The sequence below is a fragment of the Haliotis asinina genome, chromosome 2, assembly GCF_037392515.1.
Source record: "Haliotis asinina isolate JCU_RB_2024 chromosome 2, JCU_Hal_asi_v2, whole genome shotgun sequence".
NCBI classification, from domain to species: Eukaryota; Metazoa; Mollusca; class Gastropoda; order Lepetellida; family Haliotidae; genus Haliotis; species Haliotis asinina.
Genome location: NC_090281.1, coordinates 84,953,883 through 84,962,853, shown reverse-complemented (window position 1 = coordinate 84,962,853; position 8,971 = coordinate 84,953,883). Strand labels below are relative to the sequence as shown.

Below are 8,971 nucleotides of genomic sequence, written 5' to 3'. Positions count from 1 at the left end.
TGGACAGTAAAAAATATCCTTTCTTGAAAATCTTGTAACTGCACAACAGTACTTGAGGAGTCCAGTGGTCACATCCTGTATACGTACATTTTCCCCATGAAGCGAAATAGATGGAATCAGAATGTACTTTTTCCAAAGACACAAATTGTGACAAACACAGCATTTCTCATCCTCTGTGATCTCGTTAGAAGAACTATCAGAAACTGTGGTACGTTTCACCGGATGAGCAACTTTTGTCATTATGATGTTGAGAGGTCCAGACTGTTGGAGGCCAGATGACGAAGCTGTTGCTTTTTTCTTGGGCTTAGATGAAGCTGTACCAGGATGTTATGATGTACAGTTTTCTCCCTTGTGGAGTCTTCAGTGATGGCCTTTCCTGAAACAACTCTGCTAATTGTCCTCCTCTTGGTAACCTTGTTAACTTGGCCAACAGCTTCCTCCCTGGACTTGAAGAATGTTGAAGTTGATGGAGATGGAGATGGAGATGGAGTAATTTCTTGAAGATCTGGAACATCAGAGGTCAAATGAGTTTGAAGTGCCGCTCTCTTCAAAACCTTTGCCGGAATGAACGCTGACTGGTCAACAGCGAGTGGGGCATATGGATGGATTCCAGATTTCCTTAAAGAACCTCTCAAGTTGTCAGGAGAAAGTGCCTTGCCATATGCTTTACATGCGAGATCGCAAACAGAATATCAATCAATACCAGTGCAAGCATTAGTTCGCATAAATTTGTGACACTCGTTGTTGTATATCCTTTCAAATGGGCCAAAGCATCCTAAATCAAGTGGCTGCAGAACATGACTTGTGTGTGCAGGGAGGATGAACAGAATAATATTGTGTTCTTTGGCCCAGTCAATAACAGGAAGGAAAATATGGGACTTGTGACCATCATACAGGATCGGTATCTTCTTGTCTGAATCTCAGCCTTGTACGAACTTGGCAAAATGATGTTAAAGGTAGTACCGGAAAACCTCAGTATTGGACCATCCAGACTCTGTTACAGTTCCATCAGCTCCTGAAGTGCAATCTTTGAGTAGTTCTGGCCTCATCCTCTTGCCGGGAAATACAAAGTATGGTAGAATTTGGTTGCCAAGAGCGTTGCCACATCCAGTAACAGTAGCAGTAGAACCCTTGCCAGATACTACGGCTGGTGTTGTTGCAGCAGCTTCTAAAGAAGTTACAATGGATGGAGGCGAATGGTTTTGTTTCAGTCCCTTTTCATCAACATTGTAGATTCTCTCTGGTGAATTAAGAAGGTCATATTTACTGTGAATTTTCTGGAGCTCTTCGGGGTATGCTGTGACACATTCTTGTGATGTGGCCTTTGCCCGCTGTAGCTCCAAACTCCTTGGCTTGCACAACTTCAGTTCAGGCCATCTCTTCATGAAGATGTAGAACCTCATCAAAGTGAGAGGATGGTCTTCATCACGCTTACCAAGTGCTACAGCGTAAGTACTTGCCATGTCCACCACTTCTGCTCTGCTATAGCCATAACCTGAAGCAGCCATAACCTTCAGATGTTCAACAAGATGCAATTCCTCTTTTTGGTTGAGCAGCGGCTGTATACCAGATTTGACTTCAGGGTTCACATAACCTCTGACTCTATCGCACAATGTTGCCTTAGGAATACCATATTTTCCTGCTGCTCCACGGACAGAAGCACCACCTTCAACAACTGAAACATAGACATTTGTCATTGCTGTTAGTGAGTAAGGCCTGTGTCGCCCACCAAGCCTTGAATGCAAGTCAGGACTTGTGCACATATTCTGAAATAGAAATGAAATGTATTGATGTTTTATTTTATTTTCAAAAAATATGTACGCAAATATAAAAAAAAATCGTATCTATTTTTAACAAAATTTTCTGCATGTTTTGAAATGTGAAAATCGGATAATTACTGGGTGTACTGAATTTGAAAAATAGTATGTTAATGATCACTGATATCAAGTTTTCATGTAACCATTAGACTAATGATAATTCTGAAACGTCGCCGATGAACTCAGAATTAGATGGGATGTTTTCGAAAATACACTTACACGAACGCCGAAGTGCGCTTTCCGCCATATTGGATAGTGTTCACAAAAGTGTTCACGTTTCGAGAAGGTCGGTTTTGAGACGCCTATTGCATCACGTATATTTCATAGTCAGCTGCGACAAATGCATCATTGAATTCCCCAAACATCTTAGAAACAAATTAGAAATGGTCTTTGTCACCAATACCAACTGTCTAGATAAAACGAAATATACTTGGTATGAAGACGAACGCTGTGCTCGAAAGACAGCGCTTGTTTGAAATGTAAACAAAGAAAAAATGAAAATTTACACTGTGTAGCATTTTCGGAAATTTTCCAATATCCAGCCGTCTAATCACTGCTTACAATGGCTCAATACGCTTAGTATATTCAGGGGAAGAGTATCGTAGCAAGAAATAGCAAATTGAAAATATATACAATGAAATCATTTGTTAATTCATAAGAAACTGTCAAACTTTTAGTGCAGCGTGACGCCATGACTGACGCAAAATCACGCAGAACGACAACGGTACTTATCGGCATTTCTGGCCTCTTCCGTCATTTCCAATGTAAACGATAAAAACATATAACAATAATACTGATTACTTACATCTCACATTTATGTACACAACATCCCTGAATCAAGCAAAAAGTCGTCGCAAACTCCTGTGTACCCTTGTCAGCGAGGCCGCCATTTTGAAAGAAATCGGTCATCGGTAGTGATGTCACACGTCAACATTGTTGCACATACTAGGCAATTTCTTTGAGGTGAAGGTCGGTTGAACAAGAGTAAACACAATGCCCATACCATTCCGATTGCACTTTTAGTATCGTGGTGTATATTTTGCGTATCGTTCATATTTTGTTTTCATGAAGCGGATTTCAGTATCTACATATATCCATGTTCAACACCATATCATATGTGGATATAAGGTATGCGTTTTTATTCTTTGAAAGCTTTTGATTGTTTGAATAATGTTTACATGGGACATTGACTCAGTAAGTGTACTATACCACATTTTAAGCCTCTCGCAAGTGTTGGAATATCACACGTAGCCATTACTGCAACATGTACTTTAGTTCCATAATGTGCAATATTGACAAATATTGCAGGTTCATATGAACAGGTTAATAAACAGCGATTTACTTCCAACTTATAAGTAAAACTGATAATATTAATGAAAATGATTTGTACTTTTTATGAAATGCAGGGGCACACATACTATTTAAAGGAACTGTCTTGTTCATTGTATTGTTTTGTGTCGTTTTTCTAGACAAAACAATTATGTATATTAATTGACCAGGTGAGAGTTTGTCAAAAACGTTTCATGATTCATTATCACTTTTTTCGATAATAAAGACAATTCAAATTCGATTAGAATATATCTGATGGCAGAATATCTAACTCAAACAATATTTATACGAACATTGTTCAAAATATATAGACCAGGCCATGTCTTAATTTGGACAAGTCTTACGTCCATATTCTAATACTTCTGTAGTGAAAAAGCGATCTCTTTGTACCTTTCATTGCATGAAGTGAAATTTTTCAATAATCATAAGATGAAAAGTCAATTTCCTAAATGAATACTCAATGAATATTCAGGTGTTGTGAAATTTTTATTTACGCTTAACTGATGTTAGACAGGTGCGCGCGTTGCCCACAATAAGATATGTAGTAAATTGTTGATATATTCAGGACACTATTTCAGTGATAAAACCGTTCATTTTATATTCTGGCTAAAAAGTGTTGAATTCTGACACTGAAGCCGAGACCTTTTACACATTGAGAGGAAATTAGGTTAGATATATACTAATCAGCAACAAAATGCACAAAACATGCCGTGACGTCAACTAAAATGTCGCATTATTTTCAGTTATTTCATTACATTTGAAAATGTGGCTGTTACTCCGTTAATAATGATGGAAAATTAATAAAAATACATCTACACAAACAGGAGAATATGGGAATCTCAGAAGTAAATTATGTATCGGATAGGTACATCCAAATCGCTATTACCTGCTTAGTACACTGGCATCTTTTCTTTGTGAAACTACCAAAAGGTATCCTCTCACATTGGAGAACTTTGTATTGGAATAGTTTGGTTCATTGTGAACAAAACATAACGAAAATATACTGACGGTATCCACAGCAAATTCTCTCCATGTGATCTGAGTTACATTGACCTAATGTAAACCATAGCTGAGTTATGTCCCCTTATCTTTATACGTACATGACCTCTCTGTCGACGTTTGACGTCATAGAAGAACATCGATTTTTGACATTTATTGCAGGTCATTTTTGATTTTGTGAGTATGACGTTATGCATTAGCACATATATCCATTTCATATACACTTATGTCGTTCAGATATCAAGCTGTATTTTCTTCGCTCACACTTTCCGTAAAGATGCCAAATTAAAAAAGTCGTAACAGCGTGCTTTATTGGTGCACGATAAGAAACGGAGAAATTTACTGTTTTTCAACACACACAAAAGTTTTGGACAACTTTTGGCAGTGTCTATTTCTCAAACCCCGAGGTAGCCGCAGTTATATTTATACCAACGTATAGGAAATTAAATATTCTACATTTCCGTGTAATTTTATAGTCGTACGCAGATCCAGTACCAATCTCGCACAACGTTCACTTTTCAAACCTTACGAAAATGTGCGCCGGAAAAAAACTCGGCATCCAGGGGGTTAAAGCCGCCAATGTGACGTCATTGCAACGCCGCGTCACAACATGTGTGTACAGTTGTATTGTGACGTCAAGACAAAAGTGACGTCATAACAGTCTGTTTAACTGAATCCACTTCCTAATGACCTAACATTAACGACTTTTTAAAAATCAGAAACGAATGAATTACAATGTAAACAAGAATATAATCAACTGAAACATAAATATAAAGATTATAAATCCTTATATACAGATGGGTCCAAGGACGGTGGCACTGTGGCTTGTGCCACTGTCATTGGATCCAGAACAATATCGTCTAGATTACCGGATAACAGTTCTATTTTTACAGCTGAAGCTAACGCCATACTAACAGCTCTTAAATATATTCGAAGACACCCTAAACGTAAACAATATATAATCTATTCCGACTCTCTTTCTTGCCTTCAGGCTATTAAAAATATTTCTTGTAAACATCCACTTTTAAGAGAAATTATTGAATTGTATAATAATCTTGCCACTGGCCAATACGACATCGTCTTTTGTTGGTTACCCAGCCACGTAGGCATTTCTGGTAACGCAATGGCCGATCTTGCTGCCAAGGCAGCACTCAACAAATCTGTGACACCACTTCTTATTCCATACAGTGATTATAAAGCTAGCATTAGAACTTACATTCGTGATCTGATGCAGAAGAAGTGGGACATCCAAGTAGGTATAAATATATTACATGAAATAAAACCGTATATTGGTTATTCCTACTTGGGTTGTCAGTCCAGATTTGTAGAGGTAATCATGCGGCGATGTCGTATTGGCCATACTAGATATACTCGTGAATACTTATTGAAAGGTGAGGATCCTCCGTTTTGCATCCCTTTTGATGAGAGAGTCACGGTCAAGCATATCCAGCTTGACTGTGTTGAATTCTCCATCATAAGGGATAAATATTTCAATGTAAAAACAATTAAGGAGCTTTTTAACACCGTACGTTCTCATTTAATTCTTGGATTTTTGAAAGAAATTGATTTCATCTTTGAATTTTGATTATTATGTTCTGTAGATAGCTGCATTTTAATTCATGGTAGTTTAGATTAGTAACTTGAATTGTTAGTGGCTGTACCCTCAAAGGGGGTTGAAGTACCGTAAAATTATTGTCCTCCTGAGAGGGTTCGTAAGTCCTAAAACATTTCCTGTACGTTTAGACTTCCACTGTTTTTAATCGTAGTATATGTGTATTTTTAATTTTTGGCTAGATGTGACTAAATTGTTAACAGCTGAGGGGATGATGTAAATCCAACTAGGGTCCATGAAGGTAGCAAAGGTACTGTAAGTCCCCATGGTCCCTAGTGTGGTGATCTACCTTCGGTTGTTGGCAATCTGTAGCCTGATTTTATGTTGCATTGTCCAAATAGTGATATTATTTTTAACTTTCCACACTAGTTTTAATCATATTTGTGATATTCTAGTTGTTTTACTGTCCCTCGTTGACAGGTTTTTATAGTATCCATATATTTCAGTTCAGTATTAAACGTTCTCGTCACGATATGGCTGAGATATTGCCGATGTGACGTTAAATATTAACTCACTCACTCCTGATCACAAGTGGTTTGGTGATAGTCCATTCTTCAGAACATGTTTCAGTGTCTATAGTACTGATTTCAAAAATATATATCTTACTTGATGGTGTTTTAATTCTGAAGCTTTTGCTATATATATCGGTGGGAGTGACTGTATGGTTAATCACATACCAGTCTTTTTTGTCCAAGGTTTGGGAAATCAAACAAAGACTTGGAATATTAACTAGGAATATTCAAGCAACATCATGGCAGCGGACATCAGAAATGGGCTTCACACATTGCATCCATGAGGGCAACTGAACCCAGGCCTTGAGATGACAAGCAAATGCCTTAAACACTAGCCTACCTCACCGCCCCCGGAGAGTGATTGAGTGAGTGAGTTTAGTTTCACGCCGCACTCAATTGGGAACCGACATGTGTAGGTCAAGTCAGCGAGCCTGACCACCCGACCCTGTTAGTGGCAAGCGTTGTCACCTATTATGGATTGCTGACGGCCCCTTCACGGAGGAAAGGGTATGGTTATATCATAACAATGTAACCATGCGAGGAATCAAACTCTGGACATCACAATGTTTGCTCCAATCATGACACTGCAATTCTGTCTTGAACCGACATACCAAGACGAAGTCTGTCTTTCGGAAATTCCCACTTGGGGTCATACGGGAGACAGGCCGTCTGCTCGTCTATGGGCAGGTCTGGGTTGTAGTCTCCCTTTGGCTGCATCGGGAATCGCTCCAACTCTTTGTGCTGCAAACGGGACATATGCATGTGTTGTATACTGACAAATATTTACCAACAACCGAACAGAGCAGTGTTATTTTGACAAACATTTATCACTGATCTAACAGAGCGATGTCGTATACTGACAAATATTTACCACTGATCTCACATAGCCATGTTGCATATTGTTAAATATTCACCATGTGATATACTGACAAATATTTAGAAAATGAAATGCCCAAAGACAGATAGCAACAAAACAGCATTTTAGGGTAAACTATCGAACAAATACAGATAACATCAATATTTTGTATCGTCATACTTAGGGTATGCCCGGTGATATAAAGAATACATCTCCTTAAATTAATACTTACATATCCCGCCTTCATGCCCTTGACCTTGATGATAACAATAATAAAGGTGATGACGACGAGTACAGCAACGCCAAAAACGATTCCAACATGCATTACAGTAAAACCAGACAATACTTTTTCTGGAAAACAAATAATCATACCCTCACTGGTAAGTGAACGACAGCAGTGTATTGAATAAATTGATTATTTGTAATGTGCTCCAACTGAAATGGAACTGATTTCTATCAAACAATATCGATATAGTTATATGATAACTGATCCTTGGTTACATTATACTAAGGGGTTAATAGATGGTACTTGTTGTTGCCTTTCATGGTACTCAGCGGAGTGCTCCCGATTGGGAACTCCCGGAGATAAAAAGGATCTTTTGTGCTGAGTCTGCATAATGTGTCTGTGTGGTGTCTTCATGTCAAACTTCAGAAAGGTGTCTCAATATGCTACCACTAAAATACCGACTTAAGCCTGGACTGGAACAAGTAGCCACGTAAGCAGCCACATTAACATAAAGGTGACACAATCTTAAACACAACTTTAAACCACATTTCACCCTATTTTAAATCATAAATTAGTTACCAGTAACTTACGTCCAACAAGCAAGGTGATATTGGAACTCTGTACTTTTCCACCATAGTTTTCTCCTTCGCAGTAGTAATACCCGGCATGGATCTTGGTTGCCTCATCGATTGTCAGCCGTGAGCTACAACACAAACACAACAATGTAACACAACCCTGAAACAGTCATCGCAGGGAACCAATACTGAATGGTGTCCATATCATGTCATAACAATTTATTCATAATAATTTATACAAATTGTTTCTGCATAAGGAACTACACAGTATATTTCCTAACGACTAAGTGTATTTCATGACAGAGTGTCTAGCAAAACAATATTTCTTTGAGAAAGAGATAGTTTATGATGTACTTCATGAAAGATGTAAAGGTGATGTTGAGGGTGTTGTTGGCCTTGAGCTTGACATCGTCCTTGTACCAGGAGACATGGGGTTTAGGGAATCCATCGAAGGCACAGTCAAGGAAGAAGGACGAAAACTGCTTAATGTTGTACTCCCCCCGATGTATGATCAAGCAGGACAGGTGGCTTGATGGCTGAATCACACAAACAGACATATAGGTGGATCATGTGAACACAAACAAATACATCCGTGACATTACACAAACATCACCAGTGAGATCACACCAACATCAGTCAGCCCCCAAACATCAGTGGGAGCACACAAACATCTGTGGGATCACACAAACATCAGTGAGATAATTAGTGAGATCACAAAAATACTAGTGAGATCATCAGTGAGATCGCACAAACATCAGTGATATTGCAAAAATACCGGTGAGATCACACAAACTCCACTGAGATAGCGCAAACATCAATGAGATCACACAAACATCAGTGAGATCATCAGTGAGATCACAAAAACAAACAGTGCGACTGCATAGAAATCAGTGGCATCACATAAACACCAGTGGGATGACAGAAACATCAATAAGATTATCAGTGAGATCACACAGGCAGTGAGATCACAAACACCAATGAGATCACACAAACATCAGTGGGATAAATAATGAGATAAAAAAAACACCAGGGAGACAGCACACAC

At 38.5% G+C, this 8,971-nt stretch overlaps 1 pseudogene; it reads right to left on the bottom strand.

Annotated features, from left to right (window-relative positions):
• Positions 1-239: 239 nt before the first annotated feature.
• The window catches only part of LOC137274720 (vascular endothelial growth factor receptor 1-like), a 78,831-nt pseudogene continuing 70,099 nt past the window's right edge, over positions 240-8,971 (bottom strand).